The sequence below is a fragment of the Tamandua tetradactyla genome, chromosome 20, assembly GCF_023851605.1.
Source record: "Tamandua tetradactyla isolate mTamTet1 chromosome 20, mTamTet1.pri, whole genome shotgun sequence".
Taxonomy (NCBI): Eukaryota; Metazoa; Chordata; class Mammalia; order Pilosa; family Myrmecophagidae; genus Tamandua; species Tamandua tetradactyla.
The window spans coordinates 63,596,695-63,618,155 of NC_135346.1; the positions used below are offsets into that span (position 1 = coordinate 63,596,695).

The 21,461-nt window shown below is 39.9% G+C and overlaps 1 protein-coding gene across 3 annotated transcripts in view; it reads right to left on the bottom strand.

Annotated features, from left to right (window-relative positions):
* Positions 1-17,038, bottom strand: part of LOC143664255 (uncharacterized) — a 42,849-nt gene extending 25,811 nt beyond the window's left edge. Inside the window, exon 1 of one of the 3 annotated variants that reach the window (XM_077137935.1) lies at positions 16,533-17,037. The gene's annotated coding sequence lies outside the window, so the exon portion shown is untranslated. Of the gene's footprint in view, positions 1-16,532 lie in introns of all 3 variants that reach the window. The other 2 variants (XM_077137937.1, XM_077137938.1) reach the window with 2 other exon arrangements.
* Between the last annotated feature and the right edge of the window lie 4,423 nt (positions 17,039-21,461).

Here is a 21,461-nt window from a genome sequence, read left to right on the forward strand (position 1 = left end):
GAAGCTGAATGTAAGAATGATAGAGGGAGGAGGCCTGGTGGCACAAAGGAAATCAGAAGGAAAATACACGACAAAGACTGAGATGGTATAATCTAGGAATGCCTAGAGTATATGATAGTGACTAAATGTACACATTTAAATATATATTTGCATGAGGAAGAACAAAGGAATGTCAATACTGCAGGGTGTTGAAAATAGATGGTTAGTAATAGTTAAAAATTTTAACTTATGTGTGAGACTAAAGCAAAAAATGTTTATTTGGTACAAAATTTATATTTTTACTAGTGCAATTTCTAATATAACTTTTGTGGACACCTTAATTGAACACCATAAGTACATGGAACCTTGGGTAGGGCATGAGATTTTGTAGATTTGTCCAGAGTGATACCCTGATAAATCTCAGAGTGATTTGAACAGTGAATAAAAAAGTATTTGCAAAGCCCCCTGGAGGAATGGTGAGAAAGGGGGAAAATTCAACTTCCCCAAGTGGAGAATTCTTGATCTTCTCACAAGCAGTGGGGACAACCAAAGTGATAGGCTGAGCCCCTAAACTTGTTAAGCCTACTTAAAATTAGGCCTAAGAGTCAAAAGAGGTTCAAGAGAACCTCTTTTGTTGCTCAGATGTGGCCTCTCTCTCTCAGCCAACACAACAAGCAAACTCACCACCCTCCCCCTCACTACGTGGGACATGACTCCCAGGGGTGTTGACCTTCCTGGCAATGTGGGACAGAAATCCTAGAATGAGATGAGACTCAGCACCAAGGGATTGAGAAAACCTTCTCGACCAAAAGGGGGAAGAGAGAAATGAGACAAAATAAAGTGTCAATGGCTGAGAGATTTCAAACAGAGTCAAGTTATCCTGGAGGTTATTCTTATGCATTAATTAGATATCACCTTTTTAGTTAAGGTGTAATGGAGAGGCTGGAGGGAAATGCCTGGAAATGTAGAGCTGTGTTCCAGTAGCCATATTTCTTGAAGATGACTGTATAATGATATAGCTTTTGCAATGTGACTGTGTGCTTGTGAAAACCTTGTGTCTGATGCTCCTTTTACTACCTTTTCGACAGATGAGTAAAACATACAGTTTAAAAATAAATAATAGGGGGAACAGATGTTAAAATAAATTTTGATTGAAATGCTAGTGATCAATGAAAGGGATGGGGTAAGGGGTATGGTATGTATGAATTTTTTTCTGTTGTCTTTTTATTTCTTTTTCTGAATTGATACAAATGTTCTAAGAAATGATCATGATGATGAATCTACAACTACGTGATGATATTGTGAATTACTGATTATATATATATAGAATGGAATGATCATATGGTAAGAATATTTGTGTTTGTTGTTATTTTTTAAAACAATAAAAAAAATGGAGGGAGAGATTAAAATTCTCACAGACAAAGGTTAAAAGAATGTCAGCAAGAGACAGGCTCTACAAGAAACTAAATGGAGTTCTGCCAGTCAAAAACAAAGACAGGAGAGGGAGGTCTAGAGGAGAGAACAAAACTGAAGTGAAAGACAGAAAAGAATACATAAATCTGACAAAATCCAGAAGAAAAGATGGTGGTTTCATGAAATACCTTTACAGTAATAATTTTGAATGCTAATGGGCTAAACTTATTGATTAAAAGATAAAAGATTGGCAGAATGGATTAAGAAATATAAGCCATCAAACAGAGTTGAGAGGCTACTCTGGAGGTCACTCTCCCACAAATTTCAGTGAGATATTGCTCTGTATCATAACTCGCCAAACACCAACCAAAAATATTCCATCCAAACCTAAAGAACACCTTGGGCAATATTTAAGATTCTACAAAGGTTCCATGCACTACAGTAACTTTCTAGAAACCTACAACGTTCAGATGGGTCCCTGGACCAGATAAGTCCTGAAACCTACAGGTCCCTGCCTCTCCAGAACATCAGCTAGTTCCATTTCCCTACCCATATTATTGACAGCCCCTTCCAACATGAAAAAGTTAGAATGGGCATAGCCCAAATACCCCTTAAGAGTGGGAGAAAGATCAAAGGTGGTGATGGGGTTATACAGAGAAGAAAGGGTTTAACAAACGTATATCATTGCTGAATCATTATACTGATATTTCTTTTAGTCTCAAGTATCTCAGAGCAACTAGAAGTAAAAACTCAAAATTGTGGAATTGTAACCAATATCAACTCTGAAATCTGTTCTATAAGCAATTGTTGCTCCGTGCTTTAAAATTTATTGCTTTTTTGCATATATGTCACTTTTTACAAAACAGCAAAAAAAAGTGACGATAAAAAATATATATATTCTTTCTAGCTTCCAATTATCTGGAGCAGCTAGAAGGGAAAATATGAGATGATGGAATGGTAGCCCATGACAAGCTCTGGGATCTGTTCTGTAACTACTTGTTGAAGAGTGCTTTGAAAACTATTGCTTTCTTCTTTCTTTGCTTTGTATTTTTGTCATACTATATAATTTAAAAAGTTAAAAATAATATAATCCAGCTATATGCTGCATACAAGAGACTCATCTTAGAAGCAGTATTCAAATAGATTGAAAGTGAAAGGATGGAAAAAGATGTTCCACACAAGCTGTAACCAAAAGAAAACAGGAGTAGCTACACTAATATCACACAAAATAGATTTTAAAATAAAGACAACATAGAAGACAAATGACACTATATGTTAATAAAAGGGACAACTAACCAAGAAGAAATAACAATCATAAATGTCTATGCTCCCAATCAAGGAGTTCCAAAATACACGTGTTCTAGTTTGCTAGCTCCAGAATGCAACACACCAGAGATGGATTGGCTTTTAATAAAAGGGGATTTATTTCATTAGTTCTTCAGAGGAAAGGCACGTAACTTTCATCTGAGGTTCTTTCTTACGTGGGAAGGCTCAGGATGATCTCTGCTGGCCTTCTCTTCAGGCCTCTGGGTTCCAACAACTTTCCCCAGGGTGTTTTCTTTCTGCATCTCCAAAGGCCTGGACTGAGCCATGAGTGCTGAGATGAGGTATGCTGAGCTGCTTGGGCTGTGCTACCTTGAGTCTCTTATTTAAGCACCAGCCAATGAAATCAAACATCATTCATTACAGCAGGCATGCCTCCTAGCTGACTGTAGATGTAATGAGCAACAGATGAGGTTCATGTATCATTGGCTCATGTCCACAGCAAAATAATTAGGCACCTTCACCTGGCCAAGTTGACAACTGAATCTAACTACCACAACATGAGACAGACATTGGCAAACGAAAGGGAGCATGACATGTTTCAACAACAGTGATAGGAGACTTCAACATGCCATTCTCCTCTATAGATAAAACAACCAAACAGAATCAACAAAGAGATAGCTTAAATGATTTGTTCAATACCTAACAGTCATATACAGGTCATTATACCCCAAAACTCCATCTTTTCTAGTGCTCATGGACCATTATCCAGGATGGATATGCTGGAACACAAAACTGGTCTTTATAAATTTTAAAACACTGAAATTATTCAAAGAACTTGCTCTGTTCACAAAATCAATAATCACCAAAGAATGAGAACTTTCACAAATATATGGAAATTAAATAAATATACTCTTAAACAAAAGTGGGTCAAAGAAGAAATTGCTAGAGAAATCGGTAGGCAACAGGAGATTAATGAAAACAAGAATACAACATATCAGAACTTATGGGATGTGGCAAAGGCTGTGCTGAGAGGGAAATTTATTGCCCTAAATGTCTATATTAAAAAAGAAGAAAGAGGGTGGGCCACGGTGGCTCAGCAGGACCCGGGTTTGATTCCCAGTGCCTGCCCATGTAAAAAAAAAAAAAAAGAAGAAGAAGAAAGGGGCAGTGTGACAGTGGCTCAGTGGAAGAATTCTAGCCTGGCACACCTCAGATCTGGGTTCAATTCTTGGTGCCTGCCCATGTAAAAAATAATAATAATAATAAATAAATAATAGAATAAAAAAGAAGAAAGAGCAAAAACCAAAGACTTTACTGGTCCCCTGGAAGAACCTGAGAAAGAACAGCAAAGTAATAGAAGACTAACTTTCCCACAGCAAACAGAAGAAGAGAAATAACAGAGATTAAAAGAGAGTTAAATGAATGGGAGAATAAAAGAATAATAGAAAGAATTAATAAAACCAAAAGTTGGTTCTTTGAGAAAATCAGTCACATCAATGGGCCACTAGTAAGGCTGACAAAAAAATAAAATAAAAGAGAGAGAGAGGATATATATAAACAAAATCAGAAATGAGAGGGTGGTCATTACTACAGACCCTGAAGAAATAAAATAAAATTGTAAGAGGATACTATGAACAACTATACACCAACAAACTAGACAACTTAGATGAAATGGACAAATTCCTGGAAAAACAGGAAGAAGCTACATGGACTTAAGAAGAAATAGAAGATTTCAACAAGTCAGTCACAACTAAAGAGATTCAATTAGGCATCAAAAATCTTCCTACAAAGAAAAGCCCAGGGCCAGATGGCTTCACATGGGAATTTCATCAAACATTCCAAAAAAAACTAACACCAATCCTTCTCAAAATTTTCCAAAAAATTGAGAAAAAAGGAGCACAGACTCATCTTATGAACCTAACATCACTTTAATGCCAAAACTTGGCAAAGATGCTACAAGAAAGGAAAACTACAGTCCAATCTCCCTAATGAACATAGATGCAAAGATTCTCAAAAAATATTAGTAAATCGAATCCAACAGCATATTAAAAAACTATATATGATGACCAACTGGGGTTTATACCAGGAATGCAAGGAAGGTTCAACCCAAGAAAATCAGTTAAATGCAACATAGCACATTAACAAATTTAAAGTGAAAAATCATATGATCATCTTGATTGATGCTGAAAAGCATTTGACAAAATTCAACATCCTTTTCTGATAAAAACACTTGAAAAGTTAGGAACCAAAGTTAACTTCCTCAAAATGCTAAAGGGCATATAGGACAAACTCATGAATGCGAATGAGACAAGGATGCTGGGAATGAGACAAGGATGCTCTCTGTCACTACTATTATTCAACATTGTACTAGAAGTTCTAGCTAGAGCAATCAGGCAGGAATAAGAATTTAAAAAGCACCCAAATTGGAAAGGAAGAAGTAAAACTTTCATTATTTGCAGATGACATGATACTATACTTGGAAAATTCTGAGAAATCAACAACAAAGTTACTTGAGCTAATAAACAAATTCAGCAAGGTGGCAGGTTATAAAATTAATGTGCAAAGATCAGAAATGTTTCTAAATACAAGCAATGATCTGAACAGCCAACTAAGGAAAAACTTCCATTCAAAACAGCAACTAAAAGAATCAAGTACTTAGGAATGAACTTTAGGGATGTAAAGGACTTGTACACAAAAAATGTATAACATTGCTAAAAAAACACTGAAAATCTAAATAGGTAGAAAGATATTCTATGCTCATGGATAGGAAGATTAAATATAGTTAAGATGCCAATTCTACCCAAATTGATCTACAGATTCAATGCAGTACAATGAAAATTCTAACAATTTACTTTGAAGATTTGGAAAAGCTAGTTACCAAATTCATCCAGAAGGGAAAGAGACCCCAAATAGCTAAAAGCTCCTAAAGAAGAACCAAGTGGGAGGATTAACACCACATGGTTCAAAAACTTATAAAGTCACAGTGGTTAAAACAGCATGAAACTGGCACAAAGATACAAGTATTACCAATGGAATCAAACTGAGAGCACAGAAACAGACCACCAATGAATAGGAATCTATGGTCAACTAATCTTCAGTAAGGCCACCAAATCCACTGAACTGGGACAAAATAATCTTTTAATAAATGGCATGGGAAAACTGGACATCCATAGCCAGAAGAACGAAAGAGGACTCTTACTTTATACCCTATACAAATAATAACACAAGATGAAAGCAGTCTGAGTGATTTGAATAGAAAAGGTAATGAAAAAAAACTGCAAAGCTAAAAATGAATCACTTAGGGGTTATGATCCACAAGAACAATTTATTATTGAAGATCCTTATTATGAGAATGACTCCAACTTTGAGACTGTGCACCAGAAGTGCTAAGTGCTGAAAAGCATTTTTCTTTTTCTTTTTTTGGCATTGGTGGGTTCCAGGAATTGAACCCGGGTCTCCAGCATGGTATGTGAGAATTCTGCCACTAAGCCACCATTGCAGCGCCCTGCAAAGCATTTATGAAGTCACAGTAAAGCTGCATCCATTCATTTCTGAATGCTAACAAAGACTAACATCTGTTCTAGTATGCTAGCTGTCAGAATGCAATACACCAGAAATGGAATGGCTTTTAAAAAGGGGAATTTAGTAAGTTGCTAGTTTACAGTTCTAAGGCCAAGAAAATGCTCTAATTAAAGCAAGTCTATAGAAATGTCCAATTCAAGGAAAGATACCTTGGTTCAAGAAGGCTGGTGGCATTCAGTGTTTCTCCCTCAGCTGGAAGGACACATGACGAACATGGATCTCGTGGCTCTAAAAAGGGACTCTCTCCAAAATGTTTTCTCTTTTAAAGGATTAATGGGTGGAGTCACATCTCCATGGGAACAATCAAAATGTTCCCACCCCACTTCCGGGTCAAGATGGCGGCTTAGCAATGTGTGCATTTTAGTTCGTCCTCGAGAACAACTACTAAATAACCAGGAACAGTACAGAACAGCTCCTGGGGTCACGTTAGTGAAGAGACACACAGCGTTCCCCAGTCTGGACCAGCTGAACCGGCTGAGAGCTCCCACAGAACCATGAGTTCCCAAAGCTGTGGCGGCCGGCACCCTTCCCCCACAGGCTGCTTCCCAGAGGGGAAAGGAAAGGAACTTTACCAGCAGCAGGGACTGAGCACAATCAAACACCAATTGTGGAATTAACAAATTCTGACTACTAAAAATAGGCCCCCAGCTTTGACCTAGTCAAAGCAGAGGTTGCTCATTTTTGCCCCGGCACCAAAGGGGCAGAGCTAACGGAAAAAGGGGTGGGGGGGGAAGAGAAGGAAACAGAGGTTTTTGTGGCTGTGTTTCTACAAGGGCTTGACAGCCTCTGGATACAGCGGCAGGACTTCTCAGTCTCCAACTGCCCTAGGGATAGGCAGAAGTGAGCTCTTTTGGGGGCTTATCTGGAGCCTATGCCTTCCCCAGGGGAGGGGTGAAACCCAACCCAGGTGGATTCCCTCCCTCAAGGAATTCAGACACCAGGTCTTGGTAATTTGAAGCCATTAAAACCAGCCTACAACCTCTGTTCTGTCTCCACCACAGCCCCAGCAGGGAGAGTCTGCCAAAGTTAAAGGTACCACATCATCTTACGCTGGTGGGACCTGCAGTCAGACAAGCGCCACACATAGGGCAGGATAAGAAAAACAGAGTCCAGAGACTTCACAGGAAAGTCTTTCAAACTGCTGGGTTTCAACCTCAGGGAAAACCAACGCAGGTGACTCTTTCCTCCTGATAGCAGGCCAGTTTGGTCTGCGAAAATCCGGCTGGGGTCTATAATATCTAAGTAGACCCTCCTAAGGTGGGGGGGGGGGGAGGCACCATACAAGCAGGGCAAGAAACAGGAACTGAAAAATTCTCTTCTGTTAAACAAAACTTAAGCTGGAGGTCCAGATAAAGCTGAACTGAATGTCAAAGAACAGATAGACAACAAATTCATCCTAGCAAGAAAATCCTAGCAAATTCATCATACCTAGCTAGAAAACCCTAAGTAAAAGAAGTGAAAACAATCTCTAGAATAAACTAATTAAGGTAATTAAATGCCTAGACGCCAGCAAAAAATAATAAATCACACTAGGAAAATTGAAGATACGACCCAGTCAAAGGAACAAACCAACAATTCAAATGACACACAGGAGCTGAAACAATTAATTCAGAATATACGAACAGACATGGAAAACCTCATCAAAAACCAAATCAATGAATTGAGGGAAGATATAAAGAAGGCAAGGAATGAACAAAAAGAAGAAATTGAAAGTCTGAAAAAAAAATCACAGAACTTATGGGAATGAAAGGCACGGCAGAAGAGATGAAAAAAACAATGGAAACCTACAAAGGTAGATTTTGAGACAGAACATAGGATTAGTGAACTGGAGGATGGAACATCTGAAATCCGGCAAGAAAAAGAAAATACAGGGAAAAAAATGGAAAAATATGAGCAGTGACTCAGGGAATTGAATGATAATATGAAGCCCACGAATATACATGTTGTGCGTGTCCCAGAAGGAGAAGAGAAGGGAAAAGGAGGAGAAAAACTAATGGAGGAAATTATCACTGAAAATTTCCCAACTCTTATGAAAGACTTAAAATTACAGATCCAAGAAGTGCAGAGTACCACAAAGAGAACAGATCCAAACAGACATACTCCAAGACATTTACTAATCAGTATGTCAGAGGTCAAAGAGAAAGAGAGAATCTTGAAAGCAGCAAGAGAAAAGCAATCCATCACATACAAGGGAAGTCCAATAAGACTATGTGCAGATCTCTCAGCAGAAACCATGGAGGTGAGAAGACAGTGGGATGATATATTTAAATTATTAAAAGAGAAAAAAATGCCAACCAAGAATTCTATATCCAGCAAAATTGTCCTTAAAAAATGAGGGAGAAATTAAAACATTTTCAGACAAAAAAAATCACTGAGAGAATTTGTGACCAAGAGACCAGCTCTGCAAGAAATACTAAAGGGAGCACCAGAGACAGATATAAGAACATAAGAGAGAGGTGTGGAGAAGAGTGTAGAAAGGAAGACTATGAGTAAACGTAAAAACAAGGAAAATTAGATATGACATATAAAATCCAGAAGGCAAAATAGTAGAAGAAAGTACTACCCATGCAGTAATAACACTGAATGTTAATGGATTAAACTCTCCAATCAAAGGACATAGTCTGGAAGAATGGATTAAAAAACAGGACCCATCTATATGCTGTCTCTACTCAAAGGACATGAGGGCAAGGACACAAATGGACATTTACACAACAATATTTATAGCAGCATTATTTACAATTACCAAGAGATGGAAGCAGCCAAAATGTCCATTTTGTGTTCCAGTAGCCATGTTTCTTGATGATGATTGTATAAGGATATAGCTTTCACAATGTGACTGTGTGATTGTGAAAACCTTGTGTCTGATGCTCCTTTTATCTACCTTGTCAACAGATGAGTAGAACATATGGAATAAAAATAAATAATGGGGGAACAAATGTTAAAATAAATTTAGTCTGAAATGCTAGTGATCAATGAAAGGGAGAGGTAAGGGGTAGGGTATGTAAAATTTTTTTTTTGTTTTTGTTTTATTTTTCTGTTGTCTTTTTCTGAATTGATGCAAATGTTCTGGGAAATGATCATGATGATGAATATGCAACTATGTGATGATATTGTGAATTGCTGAGTGTATGTGTTGGGAATGTTTGTGTTTCTTTCTTGTAATTTTTTTTTAATCAATAAAAAATTAAAAACAAAAATGCTCCCACCCAGCAATACTGAATGAGGATTAAAGACATGGCTTTTCCGGTGTCCACCACAAACTCAAACCGGCACATCATTTCACCCTCTGGACCCCAAAAAAGACATATTCTTTCCAAATGCAAAATACATTAAATACATAACAATGTCAGAAAGTCTTAAACCATTTCAGTAACAATACAAATACAATACAAAGTTACAAACAGTATAAATTCTAATCAAAGTCAGTTACAGGCATGGTCTGTCCTAAAGCAAAATTCTCCTCTGGCTCTGGACCTGTAAAACTCAGAACAAGTTATTTATGGCAAACATACAAAACAGGAACATTCATAGTATTCATATATTGATTTCCATAGGAGGAAGGAACACAGGGGTCACTGGACCCATACGGTTTCGAAAACCCAAAGGGCAAACTCTGTTATATTTCAAAGTCTGAGAGTCATTTAACTTTGGGGCTTTAGGAAGCGGCAGTTCCACTCTTTTCAAGGGCCTATGCAGTGGCTCACCTCTCTCCAAATGCAACCTTGGAGGACACTGGGGAGACCATGTTTTCCTTGGCTCCAACCTCTCCAAGGACTGGGGCTGCACCCAGACTCTCTGCTATTTCCAGGGCACATGCTTAACCCCTCCATGTGGTGGCAGCCAGGCTCTCCCAATCCCCAGGAAATGTGCCCCACCCGCTCCAAGGCCTGAGGAGGCATGACTCTTCCACTGCAATGAGGTGGAAGGCCCATCTTCTGCCTTCAGGGCAAACTCACCCTCTCCAGTGCTTGGGTGGGTCCGCTCTCCTGGCCCAAGGCTTCTGACTTCAGACCCCAGCCTCCATGACTTTGCCTCTTAGTTTCCTCCAATGTGTCCCTTTTCTGTCCCTCTCAGTACCAACTGGCAGTGGTTCTCTTTATACCTATCCCACAACATTCTCGTTGGCTTTCTATGCAGTAGCCGTGGATGGTGCCCATCAGACATAAGGAATTCCCACAAATCCTTCCTAGAAAACTCTATGTCCGATCCTGGCTTTCCTTCACATGGCTAACCAGTTCCACATTTGGTTAAATCCTCACGCGGGGCACTATTCTCTGGGGTCTCCCTTTCTGGAAGCCCCAAAATTTTCAGAACTTTACTTTCTGGTTTCTTTGTACCCAGGAATTTAGTTCTCAACTTATCTCTTTCCTATCACATTTCACTATAAGCTATGAGGAAAAACCAGACAGCACTTGCCAAATTTAATTTGGAAATCTCTTCTGCTAAGTATCCAAGTTCATGGCCTTTAAAATTTGCATTCCAGCCAAAGCCACTAGTAAACTTTGCCAGATTATCTGCAATTTTAAAACAAGGATCACCTTCCTTCCAGTCTGCAATAACACACACCTCATTTCTGTCTAGAGCTTGGTCACAGGTATCTTAGAGTCCACATTTCCACCAATAGTCTCTTCAAAGCATTCTAGGCCTTCTCAATCAAGCTCCTCAAAACTCCCCAAAAATCTTCCTCATATCCACTTAAAAAGCCATTCCAACATGTTTTGTATTTGCAAACTGCAACAGTACCCCACTTTCAGTACCTAGCTGCCGGAATGCAATATACCAGAAACGGAATGGCTTTTAAAAAGGGGAATTTAATAATTTGCTAGTTTACAGTTCTAAAACCGAGAAAATGTCCCAATTAAAGCAAGTCAATAGAAATGTCCAATCCAGGGAGGATACCTTAGTCCAAGAAGGTCAATGGCATTTAGCATTTCTCTCAGCTGGAAGGACACATGGTGAACATGGAGGCAGCTGATGGCTTTCTCATGGCTCTAAAAAGGGATTTTCTCTAAAATGTTTACTCTTTTAAAGGATTAATGGGTGGAGTCACAACTCATGGAAACTATCTGATCAAAAGTTACCACCCATACATAAGGAGTTTCCACAAATCCTTCCATGATAACTAGGTGGGTCACATTTCCAGGGAAACAATCAAAATGCTCCAGCAATACTAAATGAGGATCAAAGGACATGGCTTTTCCGAGGTTCACCACAAATTAAAACCAGCACAACACCTTAACAGATGTTTCAGTTTTTCAGTCAATCAGTATGTTAAAGTGTAATGTTTTACAGTTCAATGCCAAATCTCTTTTTTTAATTGACTTACTGCTTCTTATCCTAGAAAAATAATTGTAGGTGTAAATCAATGCAGTGTCTGGCAGAAGAATTAATAGCATTTTTTTATTATAAGGTAAAAAAAAAAAATAATTCAAAGTGGATGAAACACCTAAATGGAAGAATGAGTACCATAAAGCTCCTAGAAGTAAATGTAGGGAAACATCTTCAAGACCTAGTAATAGGAGGTACCTTCCTAAATTTTACACCCAAAGCACAAGCAACAACAACAACAAAATAGGTAAATGGGAACTCCTCAAAATCAAATGCTTTGTGCTTCAAAGGACTTTGCCAAAAAGGTGAAGAGGCAGTCAACTCAATGGGAGAAAATATCTGGAAATCACACATCGGATAAAGGTTTGATATCCTGTATACATAAAGAAATCATACAACTCAACAACAAAAGAATTATAAAAAATAGACATTTTTCTGAAGTGCAAATACAGTTGGCTAATATTATACAGTGGTAAAGATGAGACGACACCCTGACCCACATGGCAAGATGGGTGAGCCTTGAGGACAAATGCTGAGTGAAATAAACCAGACACAAAAGGATAGATACTATATGATTTTGACTTTTATGACCACAGTAAAAGTAAAATCAGAGGCTTATAATATAGAATATAGGGGACCTGGAGATACACAGAAGCTTGAGATTGGTGAACAGCTAGCTAATGAGGTTGAACAGCTAGCTAACGAGGTAAACAGCTAGCTAATGAGGTTGAAGGGAATACACAGAAGTGAAGGCAGCTCACTAGTGGGTCTAGAATTATTATGACCATATTGAAGGTGAACATGATTGAAAGGGGTTGTATAGACTCATATGTTGCTCTGATTAAAATACATTACAAATATACTTTCTTTCATGAACTACTGCAAAGGTTCGAATCTTGTGCAAAATCTCTTCAGGGTAGAGACTGAAAAATGCCAATGCATGCTATGGGCTACGTTTAACAGGAAAACATCAACAAAACAGCAACAATACCAGGGGTACATAATGGGGGGAGGGACAAAAGTTAGGGGAGGTTTGGATTTCCTAGTTGGTGACGGTGTGTTTACTGGCTATATTTCTCTTGGGAACAATGAAATTATCTAAAATTGAGAGTGCCGATGGACTGTTGACTTTGGATGTTATATATGACGCCCAGTAGATGGAGGTGGCTGAAAGATACATTGGCTGAGAAACAGATTGGTGAATGATGGCGTACACATACGATCGAACATTGTGCTGCTATAAAAAGGAACAAAGTTGTGTGGCATGCAATGATGTGAATGAACCTGTGGGACATTTGGTGAGGCTAAATAAGCCAGAAATAAAAGAGCAAATATTGTATGATTTCATTTAGAAAATACATATAAGAAAAGTGGGGCCTGGATTGTAAGCTCTTATAGCAGTCACATTTAGTCTGGAGCAGTAATTGTTATTTTTGAGTGTTGAAGGGCTATTTTATATACGTATAACCTGGTACGTAGAGATAAGAATGAAGCTGACTAAGTTAGGATTAAGATAATTCAGAACACAGGGGTAAGGAAGGCATTGTCAGTATTTTAGAACTTCACCTACTCTTTGAGACCAATGGAAGACAGGTTTATTTTTTCCAGAACGCAGATTTTCTGTAGTACAAAACGTGTCTGGATAGAACATTTAAACAATCCAAACATAGGGAGCCCTGAAGATGAATGAGAACCTTTAATCCTGTATAGCTTTAATGTAATGCCTGGATATATCCCCAAGTACATTAAGCAGATAATAATAAAGAATTGGCAAAGTCCCTTGAGCGATGGTAGAAAAAATATGGAACTATTAAACTTTACCATCAGTGAAACCCCAAATACTATAGCAAACATTAGGGACACCAATGTCTGTAGGCCATGCCCTTGGTTTTGAGCTTGTTCTTGTGAAGCTTATGCATGTAGTGGAGAAGCTTAGCCAACCTATTGGTACGCCTAAGAGTTCCTTTTAGAGGACCTCTTGTTCTTTAGAAGTGGCCTCTCTCTCGCTCTAAACCCAACTCTGCGAGTGAACCATTGCCCTACCCCTATGTGGGACATGACATCCAGGGATGAAAGCCTCCCTGGGGGCATGAGTTATGACTCCCTGGGATGAACCTGGCCCTCGTACTGTGGGTTCAACAATGGCATCCTGACTAAAAGGGGGAAAAGAAGTGTAAGAAATAAGGTATCAGTGCCTGAGAGTTAAAATGGAGTTGAGAGGCTACTCTGGAGGTCACTCTTATGCAAGCTTTAGTTAGACATTGCTATGTATCATAACTTGTCAAACTCCAACCAAAACCATTCCAGTGAATCCTAAGGAATACCTAGGATATTATATAAAATTCTATAAAGGTTCTATGCACTAGGGTAAATTTCCAGAAACCTATCACCTCCAGATGGGTTCTGTAATACAGAGGGCCAGTCTTTCCAGGACATCAGTTATTTCTATCCCTCATTCCATATTATTGACAAACCCCAATGTGGATGAACCTTGAGGACATTATGCTGAGTGAAATTAGCCAGAAACTAAAAGACAAATGCAGTATACTCTCACTAATATGAACTAACATTAATGAGTGAACTTGGAGAATTGAAGTTAAGAACACAGAGAGAAGCAACTGCTAGAGAAAACATGGAGAAAGAGATGTACTTATTCATTGGCAGGGAAATGGAGAGGTGCAGCCCCTTTGAGGGCAGTGTGGTGGTTCCACAGGAAGCTAAGGGTGGGGTTACCATAAGATTCTGAAACCCCATTGCTCAGTATATACCTGGAAGAACTGAGTGTGGGGACAGAATGACATTTGCACACTGGTGTTTATGGTGGCAGCGTTCTCATCCACAATGGATGGAGGTAGCCTAAGGGTACTACAACTGAGGAATGGAAAGGGGAACTATGGTGAGTACATACAATGAACTACTGAGCTGCCATAAGAAAGAATGAACTTGTGAGGCATGCAACTAAAAGACAAATATTATCATGCCTCAATCATACTGACTAACTATAATATAAAAACTCAGCAAACTGAAGTCAAGAACATGGGTTACCTATTGAAAAGGGTCCTAGATTGTAAGCTCCTACAGTAGTCACATACATTTAGTGTAACTATTATTTCTAAATTCTGAGATACTGAACTGTTTGTTTATAACCTGGTCATTCCCAGAAACTTTGGATATTTACATGATAGCTGAGTCTCAGAGTTAGAGCTCTGAAGTTGTAAAAGTCAGCAGTACTACATACAGGAAGTGTTTAAAAAATTGAAAAAGTGATCAGACTTTGAGTAGAGATATTAATGAAGCTGATTTGGATAGAACTAAGATATATCAGAATACAGGGTAATGGATACTATCCACATTTTAACACTTCAACTTCTGTGTGAGACTAAGGGGAGAGATGTTTATTTGGTGCAAGATTTATATTTTAGATAGTTGAACACCATGGAATCTTGAATAGGGTGTGAGATTTTGTTGGTTTGTTCAGGTTAGTGTGATATATCCCAGAGTAATTTGGGCAGTAAATAAAGAATTGTTTGCAAAATCCCCTTGGAGAACTGGGGAGAAAGGAGGAAATATTCAACTTCCCCATTTGGAAAATTTCTGATATTCTCACAAACAGTGGAGGCAACCAAATCAACAGGCTGAGCCCTCAATCTTGGCATTCACCCCTATTAAACTTATTCCTGTAAAGGATAGGCTAAGCCTACTTAAAATTAGGCCTAAAAGTCACCCCCAGAAAACCTCTTTTGTTGCTCTGATGTGGCTTCTCTCTATAAACTAACTTAGAAGGTGAACTCACTGCCCTCCCTCCTATGTGGGACATGACTGCCAGGGGTGCAAATCTCCTCTGAAATAAGGGACAACAATCCCGGATAACCCAGGACCCAGCATCAAGGGATTGAGAAAGCCTTCTTGACCCAAAGGGGGAAGAGAGAAATAAGGGAAAGTTTCAGTGGCTGAGAGATTTCAAACAGAGTAGAGACGTTATCCTGGAGGCTATTCTTATGCATTACATAGATATCCCTTTTTAGTTTATGGTGTATCAGAATGGCTGAAGGGAAATATCTGAAATTGTTGAGCTGTGTTCCAGTAGCCTTAATTCTTGAAGATGATTACATAAATATATAGCTTTTACAACCCGAGTATGTGACTGTGAAAACCTTGTGGCTGATGCTTTTTTTATACAAGGTATGGACAGGAGAGTAAAAAATATGGATAAAAATAAATAATAGGGGGGGAAAGAGTTAAATAAATTGGGTAGATGAAAATACTAGTGGTTAATGAGAAGGAGGTATAAGGGGTATGGTATGTTTGAGGTTTTTCTTTTTTCTCTCTTTTTTTTTTTTTGGAGTGCGGCAAATGTTTGAAAAAATGCACATGGTAATGAATACACAACTATGTTATGATATTGCGAGCCACTGATTGTAAAATAATAATAATTTTCATTTTTTAAGAGTGAAAAAGATGTTTGAAATTAAAAGTTGGGAATTTTGATAGTCATATTTCTACACTTTCAACATTGTTCACACGTCAGCGTTGCAGGATATAGCAACTTGTAAAATATAAAAGCACAGACAAATGGGCACCATTTTCCCTTTCCCCACTGGCTGCAACATGGCTCAGCCAGGACAGACCTGTCCCCAACTTACCCAACTGGAAGTTTCCAATATTTCATATGCGTTGCAGTATTGGATATGTTTTATCCCTTTCTCTGGATCTATATTGTCTCCAGGACTCGCTAAAATACCCTACAGTATGCAGATTTTGTGTCGGCACGCCCACAATAAAGGGATACTTAAGTAAAGTAAGTCTTGCTAAAATATTACAATAGAAATAAAAGAATCATTCGCACCGCAACTGTGAAGAAAACGAAGGTTCGGGGCTCGCTATTTAAGACAAAACATCTCGCAGGAGCCACTGCGAAGCTCCCTCCCCGACACCAGCCTGCAGATAGGAAGCTTTTTGCTCACCGTGGACGCTGCCGGCTCGCCCCGGAGCACGGCCCTCCCGGGGTGGGTGCCGAGGAAGGCTCTGGGGTGGTCGGAGGCCGCGGGGCGGGCGCCCGAGGCCGCGGCCCAGCGCAGGAGGCTCCGCTTTCTCGGGGTAGCGCGCCCGGCCCGGCCCTCCGGCCCACCACCGAGACGGTGTCCGATTTCTCAGCGCCGGAGACCGAACCCAGGAAATTAGACTGCTCAGCAGATTCAACACGAAGGTCCGGAAAGATGAATCTGCTGGCGAAGGAGCACGGGGTTCCCCTCTCCACGCCCAGACTCGGTCCCCTTCAACCTGGGACCGGGGCGTTTCCTCTCGCCCCTCCCATCCGCGCAAGCGCTGGGTCAGGCTCCAGACACAGGACAGGGGGCGCTTGTGACGTCCCACGTGACTCCAGGGGGCTGCCCCGCGGCTCTGGGTCCTCCCCTCCTGAATCCCAGCAACCCTCTGCCCTGTCGGGTCAGGAAATGTCCACGGTTTGTTGATGATGTTATCGGCGGCTCAAGGAGGGTGCGCTCGCCAGCTCCACAACCCAGCTGAAAGCTGTTAAATCCCAAGCACGTGTTCCCAGCCCAGGCAACAGAGCTGCGAGAATCGCACAAGCCCTTCAGCGAGGTCTGCGTAAGCACAGCACATGGTTGAGGAGCATGAGGCCTCCGCCATAGGCTCCTGGGAACCTGCCCCAAGGACTCTACCAGTGGTCACTGTTGTGGGGGTGGGGTAGTGGTGGGGGGTGTTCTATGATAGAGGTAAAGAATCTCTTTTTTCATCCTAGTGAAATTCTCCCTTAGGCTCCTACTATGATAAGTGAATATTGACCTACATCCCAGAAAGTGAAAAAGTAACAAATTAAATTGGAGTTGCAAAGCTGGTTTTAGACCAAGAAAATGAACTATGTTGCAGAAAGACTTTTCCATCCGGAGATCTGATCCATCCTCCAGCACACTGGCACACCATACAAGGTGTAACCAGATGTCTTAGGAGCTGGACTGCCTGAATATTGATCTCCACCTGGCAGTATTGATCTCCACCTGGCCCAAAGTGTGGAGAGTCTTTAGCGCGCTCTGCCTCTTTGTCACCTCCTATATATTAACAGGAAGAACATGGAAACTGTTTTAGAGGGCTACTGACTGTGAGGTCTATGTGTGACAAGTAAATAGTTGAGAATGAAACTTGTGCTCCCTGTTACTTATTTTATGCTCTATTCTGATTTAAACAAAACAAAACTGTGAGCAAGTTTTAAATTAATTTGCCAAATAAGAGCTCCCCCTCAATTCATTTTACTGCAGTTCTTAATTCAGAGGTGCCATTTGTGAAGTTCATCCATGTTTTTACATCTTCCTCTTTGTTGTAGTGACAAACAAATGAAATCAACTGAACAGGTTACTGTTATGAGGGAATGAAATTGAGTATTTCCTGGGAGGAAGCTGCTGGGAGAATGAGAATGAAACATTTAAGTTGAAGATTTATGATAAAAACCTGCACATATAGCAATGTATTGTAACCAAGAAATCAGGATTTAAGGGATGATTTTGATTACTGAATCATTATATAAATATTCCTTTTTGTTTTCTGGCAAATCAGAGTAGACAGGGAAATACCTGAAATCCCTGAAGTGTAATCCAGCTGTCTTAATCCCTGATAATAGTTGTATAGCCCTTATCTTCTGCCCCGTGATTATAAAAACCTTGTGACTAACTTTCCTATGTATCTAGTTATCCAGTTTTTCAACTTCAGAGTCTTGTAACCACTAAAGACAGCCCCTAATGTTTGTTAATGAAGGGTTTTGGGTCTGCCTGGAACAAGCCCGCTCTATGTCTCAAATTATCTTGATGACCGAGACTGGATCTAACCAAAGTGGGCCCTCCTGACATGCACAGTAGCTTAGAGTTTAATCTACAAGTCACCGGGACCTCATTCTGCCATTTCCTTTCATACGTTCTGTGACTAAACATGTAATCAATCTGCGAATGCTCAGTAATTAGAACACTTCTAATAAATACAACAATGTAGATGAAATGGACAACTTCCTAAAAAGGCATGAACAACCAACTTTGACTCAAGAAGAAATAGACGACCTCAACAAAGCAATCACAAATAAAGAAATCGAATCAGTCATTAAAAAGCTTCCCAAAAAGAAAAGTCCAGGAACAGATGGCTTCACATGTGAATTCTACCTAACATTCCAGAAAGAATTAGTACCAATCCTGCTCAAACTCTTCAAAAAAACTGAAGAGGTGGGAGAGCTACCTAATTTATTCTATGAAGCCAACATCACCCTCATACCAAAACCAGGCAAAGATATTACAAAAAAAGAAAACTATAGAACAATCTCTCTAATGAATATAGATGCAAAAATCCTCAACAAAATTCTAGCAAATCGAATCCAATGACACATTAAAAGAATTATACATCATGACCAAGTAGGATTCATCCCAGGTATGCAAGGATGGTTCAACATAAGAAAATCAATTAATGTAATACACCATATCAACAAATCAAAGCAGAAAAATCACATGATCATCCCATTGATGCAGAGAAGGCATTTGACAAAATTCAACATCCTTTCCTGAAGAAACAGAATCTTAAATGGGTTTTTATGAATGGTTTTCTACTCTGACTAGACTCAAAGGCACTAAGGACTCTGATTCACATAATCAGAATGACACTGCCAACCCATGGAGTGAGTTGGCAAAAGAGATAGTCAAAATATCACCATTTGATTCTTCTAATGCTTCACTTAAATGAAGCCAGGCTCTGGGGGATAATGTTTTTGACATCTTTACAGTGTTTTGTGGAAATAGGAGGCATAGAGATATTGGCTGGCTATTGTTAGATATATTGGATACATTAATGAGTATTTCTTCCAGACCCATAACTACACTAGAGTCCAAACAGGCCCCTAAAGGTGAGATACAAAGTATCACCCATGATGAGGTATGCTATACTCCAAAGGAACTATGTGAGTTTTCCAATTTATATAGACAGAAATCAGGGGAATATGTGTGGCAATGGATTTTAAGGGTGTGGGATAATGGTGGGAGGAATATAAGGCTGGATCAGGCTGAATTTATTGATATGAGCCCACTAAGCAGAGATTTTTCATTCAATGTTATAGCTCGAGGGGTTAGAAAAGCCACTAGCAGTTTGGATAGTTGGTTGAAACACGGATCAAAAGTTGACCAACATTACCTGAGGTTGAAATGCCAGAACTGCCCTGGTATAATATAGATGAGGGGATCCAGAGGAGTAGAGAGATTGGAATGTTAGAGTGGATTTATCATGCAAAGCCTGCTCTTACACCCCAGGAATGTTTGGAGGATGCACCTTTTACCAGAACAGTGAGAAATAAATTTGTGAGACTAGCACAATCATCCCTGAAGAGCTCTGTAGTTGCAGTTCTCTGTAGGTCAGATATTACTGTGGGAACTGTTGCCACTGAGCTGAAATCCTTAAACACAGTGGGGATGACCAGCTCTCAAGTTGGCAGAAGCCAGGCAGCAGCACTTAATCACCAAAGACAGGGTCGATGTGCCTATTATAATAGACAGCAAACTCAAAGCAGGAGTCAAAATAAAAGAGATTCGTGGTGTTGGCTAGTAAATCATGGGGTACCTAGAAATAGAATAGATGGGAAGTCTACTAAATTCTTGCTTGAGCTGTATAAACAAAAGTGTTCCAGGTCAAGTGAACAGAAGTCTAACTTGAATTTGAAAAGCACAGAGTCATGGCCCCTTAATCAATCTAGCCTTGAGTAAGACAGTTTACAGACCCAGAGCCCCTTGAATGAAGGGGAGACCAGGTCCCTTTGGGGGAGAACCCTGTTACATTGCCACAATCTGATACTGTTAATCTTCCTCCACGCCTTCCCCAAGGAGACCAAGAACCTTTTACAAGGTAACTATGCATTGGGGAAAAGGAAATGATCAGATATTTTGGTGATTACTAGACACTGGTTCAGAAGTGACATTAACTCCAGGGGAGGGGGCCCTAAACGTCACTCTGGTCCACCAGTCCAAGTGGGGGCTTATGGAGGCCAGGTGATCAATGGAGTTTTAGCTCAGGTCTGTCTCACAGTGGGTCCAGTGGGCACCCAGACCCATTCTGTAGCTATTTCCTCAGTTCCAGAATGTATAATTGGGATAGACATACTGAGCAATTGGCAGAATCCCCACGTTGGCTCTCTAACTCATGCAGTGAAGGCTAGTATGGTGGGAAAGGCCAAGTGGAAGCCACTAGACCTACCCTGACCTAGCAAAATAGTAAACCAGAAGCAATATCAGATTCCTGGAGGGATTGCAGAGATTACTGCCACTGTTAATGACTTGAAGGATGCAGTTGTGGTAATTCCCACCATATTCCCACTCAATTCTCCTATTTGGCCTGTGCAGAAAACAGATGGGTCTTGGAGGATGACAGTGGATTATCGTAAACTCAGCTAGGTGGTAACTCTAATTGCAGCTGGTGTTCCAGATGTGGTATCACTGCTTGACCAAATCAACACATCCTCTGGTACCTGATATGCAGCTATTGATCTGGCAAATGCTTTTTTCTCAATAGCTGTTAGTAAGGACCACAAGAAACAGTTTGCTTTCAGTTGGCAAGGTCAGCAATGTACTTTCACTGTCCTGCCTCAGAGGTATATTAACTCTCCATTCCTATGTCATAATCTTGTTTGCAGGGAACTTGATCGTTTCTCTTTCCCACAAGACATTACATTGATCCATTATATTGATGATATCATGTTGATTGGACTTAGTGAGCAAGAAGTAGCAACTACTCTAGACTTACTGATTAGGCATTTGTGTGCCAGAGGATGGGAGATAAACCCAAGAAAAATACAGGGGCCTTCCACTTCAGTGAAATTTCTAGGTGTCCAGTGGTGTGGGGCATGTCGAGATATCCTT